This window comes from Dromiciops gliroides, chromosome 4, assembly GCF_019393635.1.
Source record: "Dromiciops gliroides isolate mDroGli1 chromosome 4, mDroGli1.pri, whole genome shotgun sequence".
Lineage (NCBI taxonomy): Eukaryota > Metazoa > Chordata > Mammalia > Microbiotheria > Microbiotheriidae > Dromiciops > Dromiciops gliroides.
The window spans coordinates 266820511-266841341 of NC_057864.1; positions in this window are offsets into that span (position 1 = coordinate 266820511).

Below are 20831 nucleotides of genomic sequence, written 5' to 3' on the forward strand. Positions count from 1 at the left end.
CTATATGATCTAGATATAAAGAGAGGGCTGATCAATTGGCTGAGGGGAGATTAAAGGGGTCTCTGCTGGTGCTGAGACAAAACTTGGGTATTTCAGCCCTGCTGGTAACCAGGAAGTAGGCCTGAATGGCAGTGGCCCAGGTGGAAGAGGGGCACAGGCTGATCAGAGCTAACAACTATAGTATACAACGTTTTGCTACTTGGTTAATTAGCAAGTTGGCCTGGGGTTATCTACAGACCAGAGAACAGGCCAGGCAAGTGAAGAACCTGCCCCTCCTTAAATCATACCACCTCATACCCACTGAAGCATGGGACAGTACATCCTGGAAGCAGTGCCCCAGTTTATGAGGGAGTTAAAAGTCAAGTAAAAGATGGGCAAAATGAGCAGACAGAGAAAGATGAAGACCATAGAGTTTCTTAGTGACTAGGAAGATTGAGGTACACCCTCAGAAGATGATAGCAACATCAGGGTTCCTCCATAGAGAGCTTCTAAGAAAAATATGAATTGGTCTCAGGCTATAGAAGTGCTCAAAAAGGACTTTGAAGATAAAGAAAAGAGATAGAGGGAAAATTTAGAGAGAGGAAAAAATGGAAAGAGAATGAGAGTGATGAAGGAAGGTCATAAAAAAAAGGTCAACAGCTTGAAAAGCCAAATGGAAAAGGAGGTACAAAAGCTCTCTGAAGAAAATCATTGCTTAAAAATTAGGATTGAGCAAAGAGAAGCAAATGAACTTATGAGAAATCAAGTCACAATAAAGCAAATCCAAATGAATGAAAAAAATAGAAGGCAATGTAAAATATTTCCTTGGAAAAACAGCTAACCTGGAAAAGAGATCTAGGAGAGATAATTTGAAAATTACTGGACTACCTGAAAACCATGATTAAGGAAAGAGCTTAGATATTATCTTCCAGGAAATTGTCAGGGAAAATTGCCCTAATATTATAGAAGCAGAAGGTAAAATAGTAAATGAAAGAATTCACTGATAACTTCATGAAAGAGATCCCAAAATGAAAACTCTCAGGAATATTATAGCCAAATTCCAGAGCTCCCAGGTCAAGGAGAAAACATTGCAAGTAGCCAGAAAGAAACAATTAAAGTACTGTGGAGCCACAGTCAGGACAGCTTAAGATCTAGCAGCTTCTACATTAAAGGATCAGAGGGCATGGGGTATGATATCCCATATGGCAAAGGAAATGGGATTACAACCAAAAATCACCTACCCAGTAAAACTGTGTGTAATCTTTCAGGGGAAAAATGGCACTTCAATGAAAAAGAGAACTTTCAGGTATTCATGATGAAAAAACCTTAACCGAATAGAAAATCTGACTTTCAAATACAAGACCCTGGAGAAGCATAAAAAGGTAAACTAGAAAAAGAAATTAAGAGGGATCTTAAAAGGTTAAACTGCTTACATTCCTACATGGAAAGATGATATGTTTAAGTCATAAGAACTTTCTCAGTATCAAAGACCTTAATGTCATCAGAGTTGGCTCAAGGAGGGATTAACATATACATTCAATTGGGTGGAGTAATTTATCTAACCCTGAAGGAAAGTAGGAGGGGAAGGGGTTAAGGAGGGAGGAGTGAAAGAAGGGAGAACAAATAGATAATAGATAATAATAGATAGAGGATAGATAATAAATATCATGGGGAAGGGAATAGGATAGAGGGAAACAGTTAATAATAGTACCTGTGAAACAAGAAAAGGAAAATGTACAAAAATATTTATTGCAATTCTTTGTGATGGCTAAGAATTGGCAATCAAAGGAATGCCCATCAAATGGGGAATGACTAAACAAGCTGTGGTATATGATTGTAATGGAATATTATTGTGCTATAAGAAATAATAAGCAGGATGATTTCAGAAAAACCTGGAAAGACTTACATGAACTGATATATAGTGAAATGAGCAGAACCAGGAGGACATTGTGCACAGTGACAGCATTATTGTTCTATGAGCAATTGTGAATGACTTAACTATTTTCCGCAATGCAATGATCCAAGATAATCGCAAAAGACTATTGATGAAGCATACTATCCACCTCCAGAGAAAGAACTGATATTGATTGAACACAGACTGAAGCATTCTATTTTGCACTTTTTTCTACTTGAGTCTTTTTTATATAAAATGACTAATATGGTATTGTTTTACATAATTGCAAAAAAACTATAATAAACAAGTCATTCTCCAATTGATAAATGGATAAAGGATATGAACAGGTAGTTTTCCAATGAAGAATTCAAAACAATTTATAGTCATATGAAAAAAAATGTTCTAAAACATTATTGATTAGATAAATACAAATTAAAACAACCTTGATATATCATTTTAGACCCATCAGATTGGCTAAAAGAATTGAAGGAGAAAGTTACAAATGTTGGAGGGGATGTGGAAAATTTAGGACACTAATTAATTTGTTGGTGGAATTGTGAACTGATCTAACCATTTTGGAAAGCAATCTGGAATTATGCCTGAAGAGTTATTAAGCTGTCTTTGATCCAGCAATACTGATACTTGGTCTCTTTTGAATGATGATTAGGGACAAAGGAAAGGAACTTATATGTTCTAAATAGTTTATATCATCTCTCTTTGTAGTGGCAAAGAACTGGAAACTGTAGGGATGTCCATCATTTGGGAAATGGCTGAACAAGTTGTGGTATATCATTGTGATGGAATACTACTGTGTTATAAGAAATGATAAGCTCAATGATTTTAGGAAAACATGCAAAAACTTGCATAAATAATGAAGACCAAAATGATCAGAACCAAGAGAACATTGTATATAGTAAGAGCAGTATTGGTTTTTTTTTGGTGAGGCAATTGGGGTTAAGTGACTTGCCCATGGTCACCCAGCTAGTAAGTGACAAGTGGCTGAGGCTGGATTTGAACTCAGCTCCTCTTGAATCCAGGGCTGGTGCTCTATCCACTGTGCCACCTAGCTGCCCCCCAGCAATATTAGTTTTTTTTGTTGTTTTTGTTGTTTTTTTTTTAGCAACAAACATTTATTTTATTTTTTTCCAGTTACATGTAAGGATAGGTTTCAACATTCATTTTCATAAGATTTAGAGTTCCAAAATTTTCTCCCTCCCTTTACTCCCCCCATCACAAGATCACAACCAGGTTATATATGTACAATCCATAAGTGTTCTTTTTATCAGTTCTTTCTATGGGGGTGGAAAGTAAGCTTCCTCATTAGTTCCTTGGGATTGTCTTGGATCATTGCATTGCTGAGAGTAGTTAAGTCATTCACAATTGCTCATTGAAATGCTCACTTCACTATACATAGATGTTCATTAGTCTTTCCAGGTTTTTTTGGGGATAATCCTGTTTGTCATTTGCTGTAGCACAAGACCATTCCACCACAATCACGTAGCACAGGTTTTCCCATCATTCCTCAATTGATGGACATTTCCTTGATTCTCAATTCTTAGCCTCCACCAAGAGTTGCTATAAATATTTTTTGTACAATTTTCCCCCATTTTCTCTTTTTCATGATTACTACTAACTGTTTCCCTTCCATCCTATTCCCTTCCCCATGATGTTTATTCTATTATCCATCTTCTTTCATCCTATCACTCTTCAAAAGGGATTTGCTTCTGTCTGTCCCCTCCCTCACTCTGCCCTTCCTTCTTTTGCCCCCCCCGCTTATTTTTTGGTGAGGCAATTAGGGTTAAGTGACTTGCCTAGGGTCACACAGCTAGTAAGTGTCAAGTTTCTGAGGTCGGATTTGAACTCAGGTACTCCTGAATCCAGGGCCCGTGCTTTATCCACTGCGCCACCTAGCCTCCCCTGCCCCTCTTTCTTTATCCCCTTCCCCTCCTATTTTCCTGTAGGGTTAGAGAGATTACTCCATCCAATTGAATGTGTACATTATTGCCTCCTTGAGCCAGTTCTAATGAGATTGGGGTCTTGGAGCCAATTCTGATGACTATTAGGCTCATTTACTGCCCAGATTAAATAGATTACTTCACTCAGTTGGGTGTGTGTGTGTTAGTCCCTCCTTGAGGCAACTCTGATGAGTTTAAGGTCTTTGAGCCTTTTCTGATGAGTGTAAAATTCATTTACTGCCCTGCTCCTCTCCCTTCTCTTCCCCCACTCCATAAGCCTTTTCCTCTTTCTTTCATGTAGGATTTCTCCTCTGCCCTTCCCCCTCCCCCAGTGCATTCTCTTCACCCCTCAATTTAACCCTAAAGATGTCATCATGGGGCAGCTAGGTGACACAGTGGACAAAGCACCACCCCTGGACCCAGGGGGATCCCAGCCAAAACCCGGCCTCAGACACAAGACAGTCAGACATTGCACGATCCCAGGTATGTCCCCCAGCTCCAATTATTTTATGGTTCTCTAGGGTCTTGTATTTGAAAGTCAAATTTGCCATTCAGTTCAGGTCTTTTCATCATAAGTATCTGAAAGTCTTCTTTTTCATTAAAGTCCCATTTTTTTTCTACTAAAATATTATGCTGAGTTTTGCTGGGTAGGTTATTCTTGGTTGTAATCCCATTTCCTTTGCCCTCTGGAATATCATATTCTATGCACTCTGGTCCTTTAATGTAGAAGCTGCTAGATTTTGTGCTATCCTGACTGGGGCTCCACAGTACTTGAATTCTTTCTTTTTGGCAGCTTGCCATATTTTCTCCTTGACCTGAGAGCTCTGGAATTTGGCTATAATATTCCTAGTTGTTTTCCTTTTGGGATCTCTTTCTGGAGGTGATTGGTGGATTCTTTCAATTTCTCTTTTAGCTTCTTCTTCTAGAATTTCAGGGCAATTTTCCCTGGGAATATCTTGGAAATTGATTGTCTAAGCTCTTTCCTTGATCATGGTTTTCAGGTAGACCAATAATTTTCAAATTATCTCTCCTGGACCTATTTTCCAGGTCAACAGTTTTTTCCTAGAAGATATTTCACATTGCCCCCTATTTTTTATTCATTTGTATTTCCTTTATTGTGTCTTGGTTTCTCATAAAGTCACTGGCTTCCATTTGTTCAATCCTCATTCTTAGGCAATTATTTTCATCAGTGAGCTTTTGTACCTCCTTTTCCATTTGGCCAATTTGACTTTTCAAGCTGTTGAGTTTTTTCTCATGTCTTTCCTGAATCACCCTCATTTCTCTTTCCATTTTTTTCTCTACCTCTCTAACTTTATCTTGAAAGTCCTTTTTGAGCAACTCTATGGCCTGAGACCAATTCATATTTTTCTTGGAAGCTTTAGATATCGGGGCACTGATGTTGACATCTTCCTCTGAGGGTGCACCTCAGTCTTCCTTGTTACTGAAGAAGCTTTCTATGGTCCTCCCCTTTCTCTGTCTGCTCATCTTGCCTTTCTTTTACTTGACTTTTAGCTGCTTAAAGTGGGGCACTGTTTCCAGGCTGCAGTATCCCAAGCTTAAGAAGTCCCAGGTGGTATGATTTAAGGAGAATCAGGTTCTTCACTTGCCCGACCTGTTCCCTGGTCTGTATATGACCCCAGACCAACTTGCTAATCAACCAGCTTTGTGTGTTGCGGTTGTTAGCTCTTACGAGCCTATGCCCATTCCCCACCTGGGCCACTGCTACTCTAGCCTACCTCCTGGTTCTCAGCAGGGGTGAAAAATCCAAGTTCTGCCTCAGAATCAGCATAAACTCCTGTAGTGTTCCCCCTGCCCAGGGCTCAGCCCTCTCACCAGACTGTGAGCTTAGTTCCAGATGACACCTCGCAGCTTTCAGCTGATTCAGAAGTTCTGGGGGTCTCCTTCTCTGGTGAGGCCTTCCTGGGACTGGATCTGTGTCAGGGTGACTGTGGGGTTGGGCTTGACTAATGTATTAGCACAGCAGCTTCCTCCTTCTGACCTTCCAAGCCATTCTTCTCAATGTTTTTTTGTTTGTTTGTTTGTTTTTGTTTTTGCAAGGCAATGAGGGTTAAGTCGCTTGCCCAGGGTCACACAGCTAGTAATTGTCAAGTGTCCTGAGGCCAGAGTTGAACTCAGTTACTCCTGAATCCAGGCCGTGCTTTATCCACTGCACTACCTAGCCGCCCCGCAATTTTGTTTTAAGAATGATTTCGAAGGAATAAATCATTTTGACTAGTATAAATACCCAAATGAACTATAAAGGACATATGAAGAAAAATGCTATTTGCATCTAGAGAAAGAACTGATAAATAGAACTATGTATGGAATAATTACGTCTGTTTGTCTATGTACATATCCATACATACACAAATTGATATACACACACATATGTATGTGTATATACACAGACACACATATAAACAGACACAAAGATGCACACAGACACAGACACTGAGAGTCAGACACACACACCAACACACATTATATATATATATATATAAAATGTATATATATAATGTATATATATATATTTATATATATATATATACACACACACATGTACACTCCAATTTGTGTCTAATAGTAGCCATCTCCAGGGCAAGGGGGAAAGGGAAGGAAAAAGAAGGGAAAAAAGAAATATATGTGATAATTTTGTTGTATATTTGAAAGGAATAGCAAGGTGTGCTTGATAGATTTGCAGTTTCATGTGCAATCGTCTTTTTTTTTTTTTTGGTAATATGTTATGGAAATGCTTGTTTTATTCCATAAATTGAAAACAAAATGAATTTTTAAAAAGAATCATGGAATTACTAGAAGAAAAAGAGTAATTCCAGAAGGGGAGAGTTTTCTTACTTTTGATGATATAATAATGATGTACGGTACAAAGATTTGTTTATTTAATATATAGCCTCTGTATAGAGTCACTCATAATTTTCTATCAACTTTAGCAGGTATTTTGAGGGCATTTAAAAATACTTAAATATTGGAAGTCTGACTCCATCTTCTAATACTGAAGTTGAATGAGGGACACCATCTGGCTTTTCATATATTCAGGCTATTCCCAAATCAGGAAATTCCTGGGTCCCTATTCTATTTGTAGGGAGATTCTTAGTTTCTCTCTGGGTCTGTCCACTAGTTATAATCCTCCCAAGAGGAGCTCACAGATCTATCACTGAAGTGACAGGGAAAGAAATTCAATTAATTGAAATTGAGTAATGTAGCATAGTGAATAGAACACTGATTCTGGAGGTGGGAAGACCTGAGTTTCTAAACTCCCCCAGACATTTTTTTTTGGGGGGGGGTGCAGAGCAGTGAGGGTTAAGTGACTTGCCCAGGGTCACACAGCTAGTGTTAAGTGTCTGAGGCCGGATTTGAACTCAGGTAGTCCTGACTCCAGGGCTGTTGCTCTATCCACTGGGCCACCTAGCTGCCCCGATGGTTATTTTTGAATGAAATTTATTTGACAAATTATTTTGGATGTGATATTGTATTTAAATTAATTGACAAAACCTAAGTTACTATGGAAATTTCAGTTATTTTTTCTTTTCACTTAGAGTTTATTGGCCTCTTTACACACACACACACGTTCTCTCTCAAGAGGTAGACAGTCAAATCATCTAGTCCTTTCAGTGATGAGAATTGGTCATTAGATCTTATTCCAGGTAAAGCTATATGGTCCTTATTTCTGTATCTGTATGCTCATCAATAATATCTTTAACACTACATCTTAGAATTTTACTTGCAATTGAAGTCAAGCTTACTGATCTATAGTTTTAAAACATTTTTTGGTTTTGAGATCTGTGGCTTCTCTCCAGGTTCATGCTTTTTCAAAGATCACTACAGTGGTCCAGCAGTTGCATTGAACAGTTTTTTCAATAAGTTGGGAAAGAGTTCATGTAGACTTGGTAGTTCACATTGACAGAGGAGAACTGAATGTAATCCATCATAACTTTTAAGAAGACATATTTAAATTCATTTAAAATTATAGAAATTTAAGCCATGTGAGGGATCCCTATTCTTTTTTTAAAAATTTCTTATTTATTAAAAAAATTAACACATCACATGAGAATTTCAGTATTTCTGAACAGAACAATTCTGTTCTGTAAAGAACAGAAAAAAATATGAAATGGAACTTCTACTACAATTTTTTCTTATTCACAAATTTAACATGATAATAACAAAACTGCTATGCTTGTGGCTCAGTGGATGGAGCGTTGGGCCTTCAGTCAGGAAGACTTGAGTTTAAATTTTGCCTCAGACCGTACCAAATGTGTGACCCTGGGCAAGTCACTTCACCTCTATTTCCCTCATTTTCCTCAACTGTAAAATGATTATAATAATAGCATCTACCTTGCAAAGTTGTTATGAGGATTAAATGAAATAATATTTGTAAAGTGTTTACTTAAGCACACTGCTTTGCATATAGTGGAGCCATATATGTGATTGTTCCCTTCCCCTTTACTCCCCTTTGTATGTACCACATTCTAAATTTGATTTTGCTTTCTTATGTGTATTTTTAAATTGTTACTCTATTTTCTTTCTTTTCTCATTTTTTCTATTACTATCACTAGCTACCAACTTCATCCATCCCCAACTATTTCCCCAAGTAGAATCTCTCCCTTGTTACATGTAATGTATAGCCAAGTAAAACACATCAACCTATTATATGTGTTCATTTATCCTTTCTGGGAACTCTTTAAAATCAGCTCTTCTCGGGGGCAGCTAGGTGGCGCAGTGGATAGAGCACCGGCCCTGGAGTCAGGAGTACCTGAGTTTAAATCCAGCCTCAGACACTTAACACTAGCTGTGTGACCCTGGGCAAGTCACTTAACCTCGACTGCCTTACTGAAAAAAAAATGTCATTTAAAATCAGCTCTTTTCAACTCTAGGGTATGAATCATACCCCTACCTGCTCTTCCCTTCTTTGTTGCTTTGTTCAGTCATGTCTGATTCTTCATGACCCCATGGACAATAGCATGCCAATGCTATCCATGGAGTTTTCTTGACAAAAATAATGGAATGGTTTGCCATTTCCTTTTCCAGTAGATTAAGGCAAACAGAAGTGAATTCCTTAGGGTCATATAGCTAGTAAGTGTCTTAGGGAAGATTTGAATTCATGACTTCCTGACTGCAGGAGCAGCACTCCATCCTCTGAGCCACATAGTGGCCTCTTTTCTTTACATATCCAAATTCTAAAATGGCATAGTCATTTCCTATCAAGCTTCCTATAATTTCTTCTTTAGCATTGAGGTCCTAATGTTTAGTCAGAATCAGATACAGCATATCAGTTCTCCTAGGAACTTTCTCTATGTTTTGAAAAATGAAATGAACATTAAGGAACAAGACAAGCCTTAACTTGTCAGTCTGCATTTAGTAGAGGGAATTTTAGCAGATAAACAGCTAGGTTATGTTCTCTATCACTATATCATGCTTCTAAGTCAAGTTTGCAGTATTTTTCCTTAACACATTATTTATTTTTTCTTTCTTTCTTTTTTGATTAGCTGATTTTTTTTTTAGCATACTAAAAAAATAGTCACTTTTGATTGCCCTTCAATTGATTTGTACCCAAACCCTTTCTACTCTACTGCCACTACCCAACTTCAACTGGTAAATTTCCATTTGTGAATGTATCATTTTCATGTTTCAATTATCTTCCCTTTTTTGTTCCTTTTGAATAAAATATACCTTTTCATACCCATAACTCAATCATGTGCCCCATCTAAGAATCAGCAAAACCTATGAAACAGAATTTAGCTCTTTGAATTAAGATCCTTAGCTTATCTTATTTTTTTATCCAAGTTCTTAATTCACATATAGATATAGGAAGCCATGGTTTCATTATTGCATCCTCTTGTAAGGATGTTATTTCCTTTGAATTACTATTAGTTCTCCTATTTTTATTTCTGTGTTGTATTCTCTGTGGTATCTTGATTTGTTGGTATATGCAGATAATTTTTCCCCTCTTTCATTTTCAGTTTAAAGTTAAATTGATCAGTTTTGCAAGTTCCTAAAAGGATATATTTCATAGGTCTATTAGATAAAATCTGTCCCAAGCCTAGATGATTTTTGAGAGCCTTGTATCTCTCTTAAGTCATGTTCCTTTTAGAGTCTGATCATGGGATCATACCTATCCATTTTTTCTGAATATTTGAAATGTGCTTTCTTAAAGCTAGGGATAGTATGTCTGACTATATTTTTCTTGACAAGTATAAGCTCTAAAATGACAGAAACTTTCTCTCAAATTTCAGAAACCTACCATTTTACTGCTTTCCTTATTGGTAAGACCAAAATCTGAAAGAGTTGGCAGATTTAATTGATGTGAGCCATATTTTTGTGGTCATTGAAACATCTTAGTGAATAGGAGAGATGCAACAAAACTGAAGAAGGACAAATGTCCCACTAAAAAAAGAAGGTAAGAGAGTGGGTCTGAAAATTATTGACCACTGATTTGCCTTTTTTCCTGGAAAAAAAAGTTTTGTGATACTTAAGAAGACTAAAAGTCAATATGGCTTCGAACCTCTGTCTTTGTCTCTCTCTCTATCTCTTCCGTCCCCCCCCCTTCTCTGTGTCTTTCTCTGTCTCTGTCTGTCTTTCACCAAATCATTAAACAAACTCTCTCATACTATTCTTTTAGACAAGGTGGATAAATATGGGTTAGAGTTTTTAAGAATTCCAGAGTTACATGGCTTTGGAAATAACTTAATGACTAGACCCAAAGAAGAGTCATTTATTGGTTGATGCATACTCAGAGGAGGATCTCTTGCAAAATGCTGAAAGAATCATTCCATGTTCAACTTATTATTATTATGATTATTAATGACTTGGATAAAGAAGATTATTATTAATGACTTGGATGAAGATGATATGTATGCCAAATTGATAAATGGCATGAAGCTTAGAAGGGTAGATTAGGTAGCATGTTGTATGACAGAGTCTAGATCCAAAAAAATTCAACAGACTGAATTAAATTGAATAAAATAAAATTCAGGATAAATATACATTTCTAACCTTACGTTTAAAAAAATCATCTTTGCTAATACAAGGATGGAAGAAGCACATCTTTCTTTTGAAAAGGTCTGGGAGTTTTAGTGGCCTAGAATAATAGAATATACGCTCCTTGAGGTGTGGGGCTTTTTTTTTTGTCTTTGTATCCCAAGATTCTAAGCATGTGCCTTGGACATAGTAAGTACTTAATAAATGCTCACTGAATGACTGAAAATCAACAGAGTAAAATGCAGCTGAAACATCTAAACCCATCTTAGGCTGCATTAAGAAAGGCATAAATATATAGAATGAAAGTCTCTGCTTTACTCCGACCAAATAGAGTTACATTTGAAGTTTCTATATTTAGTTTTGGTCAACAAGCAGTGATGATTATTTTTGGCCCTGTAACTCAGGAAAACCTATGACTGAGGTATGGAGTGGTTGAGATATGCATCTAGGTAGGAAGCCCCCACAATGATGAAATCATGAATCTTCAAAGGGTTGAAGTAACATAAGCCACTTATGCAAATCAATTTCTTTGTCCAAACATGTTGATTTCATCAATTTTAGGGAACTCCTAGTGAAGCTACCTATGTAGCCTGGTAACTCTTCAGCAACTTAAAGTGTTAAAAGTGTACCTGCACACTGAGAACTTAAATGACTTACCCAGGGTCACACAGACAATATGTATACAGAGGATCATAGTTATTTACCTGGAAGTGATATCAAAGACCTCTTCGTCTAACCTTTTCGTTTGACAGATGAGAAAACTGAGGCCAGTGAGGAGAAATAACTTGCCCAAGATTCTAGAGGTTGTCTCGTCAGAGACAGAACTTTAACTTAGGACTTTCTAGTAGTTCTCAGGCTAACCCTCTAGCCATTATCTTGTACAAGACTCACATTAAAACTAGAGTTTTAAACCCTGTAGCTTACTTAATGAAGTGCAAGAATACTCTTTCCCAGAAAAAAATCACTTCAAACTAGTATTTTGGCTATTGTGATATATTGATTTTGACACAACACTTCCACCTGGTGGAGAAAAATTGAATATCATATCTCTGCTCTCTAAAAAGTCGACCCTTCTAATATATTTATAGGCAAGTTGTCTACATAGCTGGGGATGGTCAAGTATTTCTTTGAGGTGTGGGGTGGTTGGGGATGTGACATTCTGAATAAAGTGGTGGTGTTGGAGAGTTGGGTGGAAGAACATCATTAACTGTAAAAATCACCAAGGGTTTTTTTTTTTTTTTTGGCTTTGGCTTTGGTCTCTCTCATACTTACCAGATGTCTGACAAGGGGCAAGTCATGTTTCCCATCTGGGTCTGCTTCCCACATCTATAGAGTGGAGATACTAATTCTGGTGATATCTGCTAAATAGGAGTATGGTACAGAAAGCTCTTTGTCACTTATAAAGGGCAACATAAATGTTAGTTGCTATTATCTTGTGAACCTGGCAAGTCATTCGGTCTCTTTCAGTTTCAGTTTTCTTATATGTAAAAAGAGGATAAGAATAGCACCTACTTCCCAGGATTGCTGTGGATATAAAATAAGACAATACTTGTAAAGCATTTAACACAGTGATTGACACATAGTAAACCCTACATACATGTTGTTGTTGTTATTTCTATTTCACCTACCTTACAGGTGGTGTTGTGAGAATCAAACGAGATAAATTTTAAATTTTACAACTTAAAATGTTATGTTCAAAAATATCCAGCAAGTAATAGAAAAAAAAGAGCCAGTGTTCCTGTGAGTAAGGGTGAGTTAATAAGAAAATTTGCATTAAAAATAGTCATAAATCTAGAGTTGAAAGGGACCTTAGAAGCCATTTGAACCCAGGTCCTCTGAATTCAGAGGCAGGGATCTTTCCAATAGATGATACTCTCTCCAAATGCATCTCATTGATTTATCCAGTTTAAGCAACCAGAGAAAGAAGGGAGTAGAGTTTTCTTTCTTTCTTTTTTTTTTGTTTTTGCTTTTATTTTATAAGTGTATCTTCTCTTTGACTTTGCTATACCTGCTCCTAGAATTTCTTGGACATTCTCTATTCACTAAGGAAAGAATTCCACCAAGATTGCCTGTGGTTCTCTCTGTCCTTTGGTTAACTGCTGTATGAGAAGCTTGCTCTTATCCCTTTTCATGGTCATAACAACCTAAAGAACTCTTCTTCAGTTGCTGTTTTGCTAAACCTAGCTCTAGTTCCCAGCTGGGCAGCACGTTTTCAATTTCTTTGCCTATCCTTAGCCCTTATTGTTGTTATGCACATGTCAGTTCTCCTGCCCCATGGAAATTCCTTTTTCTTTCTGCCCATCCCCTTTGGGCTCCAAACCTAGATTGTGAAGAAGAGTTTAGCCATGTGGCCCTATGAATATGGGACTTAGTTATTTGCCTAGCTTGGCATTTGTGGGAATGGTACATTTTAAGTGAAGATTAATCTAGAAGTTAATCTAGAGATTAATATAGAGTTTAAAAAGGCTAGGAGAGCAAGCTTCAGGTGTCCAAGAGTCTAAGAATCTAGGAGTCTGGGAATTTCGGTCAATTCCATGCCCGGTTTTGCAGCCAGATCAGAATGATGCCCCAAAGAATGAGGAGTAACTTTCAGGACCCATCCCTCTGGAAGCTGAGACAAGGACTCACTTTGCCACATTTGGAAATGAACTTGGTAAATCTAGTACCATGAGGAAACTGTTAAATCTGAGCCCATTATCCCCAGATACTAAGGAGGTGGACAGGAGAATAGCCCAAGAAGCACTGGGGAGAAATGTTTTGCATTTGTTCTTGTTATATCTTAGAAGTAAATATTTATTTGTAAAAGCTAGTTGATGTTAATTGGTTAAATTATAATGAGGCATTAGTGATGGTTTGCAAAATGGAGAACATGCCTAGAATGGAGGATCAAACTAATGCTATTAAAGAAAGACATTCCAGTCCCAGGGAATACCGGTATAATCCAAAGGGGGAGATGTAGCAGTTTAACTGCCCTAGGATAGTGGGCCATAGCATATATGTTCCACCATCCACAATCATGGGCCTCCTGAAATTTGTCCATAGAACTGGGTTCCTTAGGAATCTGGAGTGGGGCATAATCAATATTCCAGAATTTGAAGGATTGTTAATTGTAAGAGGCATTAGATTTATTCTACTTGAGGTGCAACTAGGTATAGTGAATGAAAGACTACAGGAAGGCTAATTATAACTTCTTATATCTGTTGCAACCCAAACCAACAAAAAAAATCATCTAACAGTGAGTATTGTCCAGAACTTCAGTTGGCCTATCTTGGAAGATAGACAATGCCTGAAGCTTCTGCTTTTCAGGAACATTAAAAAGAGGATTCCTATTAAAAAAAAGATTCATTTAGATGGCATCTGTGCTCTTTCAGCTCTGAGTTTCTCTGAATGAACAGATATATGACACCTTCTTAGTCTAGTTAATAGCTCTTAAAATGTCCCTTCAATTTACATTTCCCTGAATAGGGAGGTAAACTGAAAAAGATACAGATTCTCTTGGAGTACATTGGTTTTCTATAGCCCTTGTGGTCTGATTTAGTTCCATGCTCCATAGAAAAGCAGTGATTTACATGGCATTCCTTAATGGTTAATTAGCCACACAACACTGTCTATTAGAGTTGCTTTTTTTCTTCCTCAGTTGATGGATGCAATAATGATCTGTGTTGAAAAGATTGAATTGGGGACACAACAAAGAAGAAGTAAAAAGATAGTGATGATTAAAAAATTGGCATAACTTTTAGCTTTACAGTGGAAGGAACTGGTGGAAGGAGCAAAAGTACAAGGGTTTTTAGGTGGCATTATGGAAATAGAGATCATGGGACTTGGAATCAGGAAGACCTAAGTTGAAATCCTGCCTTAGACACTTGCTGTTTGACCCTGAACAAATCACTTAAGCTTTCTTTGCCCTACCTTCCTCATCTGTGAAATGGAGATAATAATAGCATTTACTATAAAGAGATGTGTGAGGATTAAATGAGTCAACATGTTCAAAGAGCTTTGCAAACTTTAAAATGCTATATGAATGTTGTTGTTTTTATTATCATTTTGTGATGGCTTATTTTGGTGGTGATGGGAGGTTTGGTAGGAGCAGAAAAACAGAAAGGCCATTGGGACTTGTCTTAATTTCAGCCTCATGTCAGTTTTCATGTGCAAGAACATAATCATGGTAGGTCCTCTGCCTACGTGGTTAATACTTTATCACTTCTAAGTGTCCACCCTATCTTCATCCATAGCACTTCATGTTACCTTACACATTTCTGTAACTTTCATCCTATGGGTTTGGGCCCTGCAGCTGGTTTAGTCCATCTGTTGAGATAGTTTTACTTGGATGTGGCCGTTGCATATACTGCAGCTTCTGAGAGCCACAGGTAAGAGTTGGGTAACAGGTGAGCACCAAAGGTGCATAAGTATCTCTGAAAAGGGTTCAACAAGTTCTCCCACCAGAGCTGCTAGTCCTCCATGAACACCCCATACACCCCAACAGTGAGTTTGGGGATGTCTGTGGGAGTATGAGAACAATTTATTCTAATGGCCATGAAGATGGCTGAAACAGGATGTGTGAGGCATTTCAAGTTTGTTCATACATGGAAGATGCCAAGGTCGGGCCAATGCTAGTCATCCTGACATTTTTCTTGCCAATGGACTTTAATGACTGAATGAGCGAGTGAAGCTGATGACTTTGTGCAACTTTTCTCACTCAAATCCAATTGACTCACAAGTCAACACAGCACTCCATAATGTCATTGGTCTTCAAAAAATGGATGAACAACTTTCACTTATTTATGTTAGATCATAAATTCATAGAACTTAGCACTGGAAAGGGCTTTTGTAATCAACTAATTTGACTATTTTTTTTACAGGTGAGCAAAATAAAACATATAGAACTTTCTTTCTATCAAAGATTAAAAGTAGTTACTTCCCACAAAACAAAACAAAAACAAACCTCTAAACCACATTGTCTTTATTTCCGAATAATGTGAGATGTAAGATATTAAGTTTGCCACCAGAGGGAGCTACAGCATTTCTGATGACCATCCAGAACTTTATAAGATGCTTCTTCAGAGTAAGTTGAGGTCCATATTTGATCAGATTAGAGATGACTTGATTTAAATGAATACAGGGCCCTTCTGTGTATATCCTTCCCTGATAAATTCTCTTGTATTTTCTACCCCAATCCCAAGAAAGTATTTCTGATTTTTTTTATTCCTTTCTATGTTTTTTGAATTGAATTTGATTTAAACAATCACTTCTCTGGTCCAGACTCCTGTTAGTTACCAACTTGAGTATCATAACAGTTTCCTGGCCTGTGTCCATGTCTCCAGCCTCTAGCAGGAATTCTGGGAGGAAGACAATACATATGGTACTATTCTCCATACCCAGGTATGGTAAAACAAGCTCAAGGAGCTAGGCCCCTCAATCCCTATAATAGTTTTGACAGTGGTGCTGAGTCAGGGCCACCATCAGGAGCTCACGGGACCAAGTGAAAGGTGACCTAATTCTGAGAGCAATTCTTTGCCTTTTATCCCAGTTCCTCTTATATTTGTGGAGCTGGATTCACATTTCTTTTTTTTTCCCCTCAAAGTGAAAAAACTCACTGCTCATCATTAAACTATAATTTCTATAGTAAAACAACAGTAATTTAACTGTCTCATGTCCAATACATCAAATCCAAGCTCTTCTGTTAAAATGTCAAGGCTTGCTTCATTTGTTTCCTGTCTAGTTATCTGACTTTATTTCATCAATAAACATAGTTTTTTATCCGTCTTTTTTCTGCTGCTCTACACATACATCACCATGAATTTCTGATTCTACATTTTTGTTCCTATTATTTCTGCAAAACAAATTACTTTCTTTATTTTCCCATACTTCTGTAAATCCTCCTCATTCTAAAGCATCCATATCAAATTTTCTGAAGTAAAATACTACATTCATGAAGCCTTTTCTCTAGATGTTTTAGCTCAAAGTAAACTCTTTTTTGAATTTATCTTGCATTAAATCCCTAAGGGATGCTTTAGCACTGAAGCGCTTTATATTTTATTCATTTATTCATGAAATATTAATATCTTCTTGATTACTATATAAGCTTCTTAAGGCAAAGGCTATATCTTATTTCTCTTAATGCATAGCAGTTTTGAGTATACAGTAGGTATTCCCCAAATACTTTTTGACTTATTGACTACTTTGGAATTTGGTATCATTTCAAGGGGAACTTAGTAGAAGTTTACTTTTGTAAGATTAATGATGATGGTATTTTTTGTCATACAAATTAATGGTATATACTAGAGTATAGAAGGATTCATACTAGCCATATGATTCTGGGTAAGTCACTGAATCTTTCAGTGCTCTAGGCAGCTAAGACTAGAATTTGCTTACCTGTTTTAATAAAGTTTACTCATCCTAGAATTCCTTTCTAATGAAATCATAGAGTCATCCCATCCTTCACTAATATTTAACATTTGGGGCAGCTAGGTGGCACAGTGGATAAAGAACTGGCCCTGGATTCAGGAGGACCTGAGTTCAAATTTGAGCTCAGACACTTTACACTTTGTGACCTTGGGCAAATCACATAACCCTCATTGCCCTGCAAAAACAAACAAACAAACAAAAAGCCCCCTAATATCTAACATTTATCAGCTTTAAAGTTTGCAAAGGTTTTGCCTACATTATTTTATTTGAACCTCCCAACAATTCTCTGAGGTATATACTACAGCCATTATTATCCCTGTTGTGCAGATGGAGAAACTGAGGTTCAAAAAGGTTGACACCCATGATGACACATCAATATGGGTCTTCCTAAACAAGAATTGAACATGATGTCCATTGCTTTACAAGTGCAATCTATAATAAGGGAAGAACACAAAACTCAGAAGTGGAAGTACTTGTATAGTTTGGACTAGAATCAGTGGGCAAGTTATTGTGGGAATAGAATCAATAGGATTATAGAGAATAGGAAGGTAGGAATGTAGAGAATGAGGAAGAGGGAAGAGCCAAAGGTGAACCCTAGTTGTGAGTCATAGTGACTGGGAGGATATTGTGGTCATAATAGAAAAGTTGGGGGTATGATAGGTTTGAGGGACTGGGGTTAGGAGGATTTTGTATTATTTTCCCTTAAATCAAACTTAATTCATGACCATATTAAAGCTCTCTGATCCTGTGGTACATACTTACATGGCTCTTGACAGATTTTCTATACCTTGGGAAAGTCACTTCATTTTTTATGACCTTAATTTCTGCATCTTTAAGATGAACAAATGGGACTATATTATCTCTTAAGTCCCTTCTAGATTGAACATTCTACAATGCTGGTATATAATTCCATCTACTTGGTTTCCATTACCTGGAAGGGTTTAGTGTAAGTTGCAAACTTGGGCAGTGTCGCTTGACATTCTTTGGAGCTTACATAAAATGTTAAATCACACTGAAGTAGCACATACCCTTGTTTAGCTTCCTTTCCTTCTGCCCTCCCTTTAAACATTTCTTCTTCCAGAAAAGTGTATATCTTTGTCCATTATTTTTATTTATTTATTTTTAATTTTAAGACAGAAGATATACCTATCTTCCATGGAGGTTTTTATTCAGCAAAAAGCATATATCTATAAAATCATGATACATGTATATATCTAAAGATGCATAAAACTGCTACTTATTATTAATGATAATAAGAATTTCAGGTGAGTCAATAAAAAATGAATGATGGATAAGCAAAGTCTATAGCATATTATCAATTAAGTCTTGGACTCAACAAATGGCATAAAAGACAGGAAGGATGTATATAATCAGAGAATGTTGTCAGCCTTTCATGGAATGAGAGTGAGGGATAGATAAGATGGCTGTTGCCTGAGTATCCACTAGGCCTTTTTAAAAATTTATTTTACTTTAAAAAATTTGTTTATCTATTTATTTTTAAATTTATGGAATAAAACTGGAATTTCCACAACATAGTCTAATAAAAAGATGATTGCACATGAAATTGTGAATCTATTAAGCACAACTTGCTATTACTTTTAAATAATAATAAAGTTATCGTGTAAATTTTTACCCTTTATTCCTTCCCTCCCCCTTCCCTCCTACTAGAGATCACTACCATCAGACATAAATAACTCTGTGTGTGTGTATGTGTGTGTGTGTGTGTAATTATTCTATACATACTTCTATTTATCAATTCTTTCTCTGGATTCAGATACAGATAGCATTTTTCTTCATATGCCCTTTATAGTTAATTTGGGTATTTATAATAGTAAAAATGACTTATTTGTTCAAAATCATTCTTTTTTTTTTCCAGGGCAATGAGAGTTAAGTGACTTGCCCAGGGTCACAGAGCTAGTTAAATGTGTCAAGTGTCTGAGGTCAGATTTGAACTCCAGGGCCAGTGCTTTATCCACTGTGCTACCCCCCAAATCATTCTTAAAATAATATAGTCATTATAATATACAATGTTCTTTTGGTTCTGCTCATTCTGCTCTCCATTATTTTGTGCAAGTTTTCCCATGTTTTCCTAAAATCATCAAGCTTATCATTTCTTACAGCAGAGTAGTATTCCATCACAATCATATACCACAAATTGTTTAGCCATTCTCCAAATGATGGGTATCCTTGCAGTTTCCAGTTCTTTGCCATCCGAAAGAGAACTGTTCTAAACATTTTAGAGCATACAGGTTATTTTCCTTTTTTCCTAATCATCTTTGGAACTAGACCAAGTAGTAGTATTGCTGGGTCAAAGGCAGTTTAATAATTCTTTGGGCATAATTCCAGATTGCTCTCCAAATTGGTTGGATCAGTTCACAATTCCAGCAACAGTGAATTAGGGTCCTAATTTTCCCCATCACCTCCAACATTTGTGGCTTTCTCATTCAGTCCTTTTGGCCAATCTGATAGGTGTAAAATGATATCTCAAGGTTGTTTTAATTTGTAATTCCCTAATCAATAATGCTTTAGAGAATATTTTCATATGACTATAAATTGTTTTGGTTTCTTCATTGGAAAACTTCCTGTTCATATCCTTTGACCATTTATCAATTGGGGAATGACTTGTATTCTTATAAATTTGACAAAGTTCTTTATATATTTGAGATGAGACCTTTATCTGAGAAATTGTTTATAAATTCCTTTCTCCATTTTTCTGCTTTCCTTCTGATCTTGGCTACATTTGTTTTATTTGTACAAAACCTTTTTAACTTAATGTAACTGAAAAGATCCATTTTACATATCACCTTGCTTTTGTGATGTTTAAAAATCTAATGTATGTGTCTTTTCCTGCCCCCGCTCCCCGCAGTGTGTGTGGGGAGAACTAGCTAACTTGACTTATAAATTCAGCAACAGTTTAGGCTTTTAAGCATTTATTAAAGTATATTAGGGGTTATCAAAGAAAGAGAGAGAAAGGTGCCTTCAGTCTCTTATCCAAGAGACTGAATTCCCCTCAGTTTCACTAGAAGCCCCCTGTCTAACTGGTAGAGGAGTGGTCCTCACACACAGCTCCAAGCTAATTGGCTGGTCTATTGATTGACATGACTTACAGGCGGTTCTATGAATAGTGACATGACTTCTGGACGCTGGGATTACCTTGGGGAAGGTCACCATATGTCTTTCTCTGTTCTTTCTCACACTTTCTATCTCTTATTTATTCTTATGAGGGTGCTACTTTTTTGGGGGGGGGGGCAATGAAGGTTAAATGACTTGCCCAGGGTCACACAGCTAGTAAGTGTCAAGTATCTGAGGCTGAATTTGAACTCAGGTCCTTCTGATTTTAGGGCTGGTGATTTATCTACTGTGCCCCCTAGTTGCCCCTCTCTTTGTTATTCTTAAATTGCTTTCCTTTCCATAAGTCTAATAAATAATATGTTTCATGTTCTTCTAATTTTCTTGTAATATCTCTCTTTATATTTAGGTTATGTATCTATTTGAACCTTATCTTGGTGAATAGTATAAGATATTGGTGCATGCCCAATTTCTGTCAAGCTGCTTTCCAGTTTTCCCCACATTTTTTCAACCAAATAATGAATTTTATCCCCAAA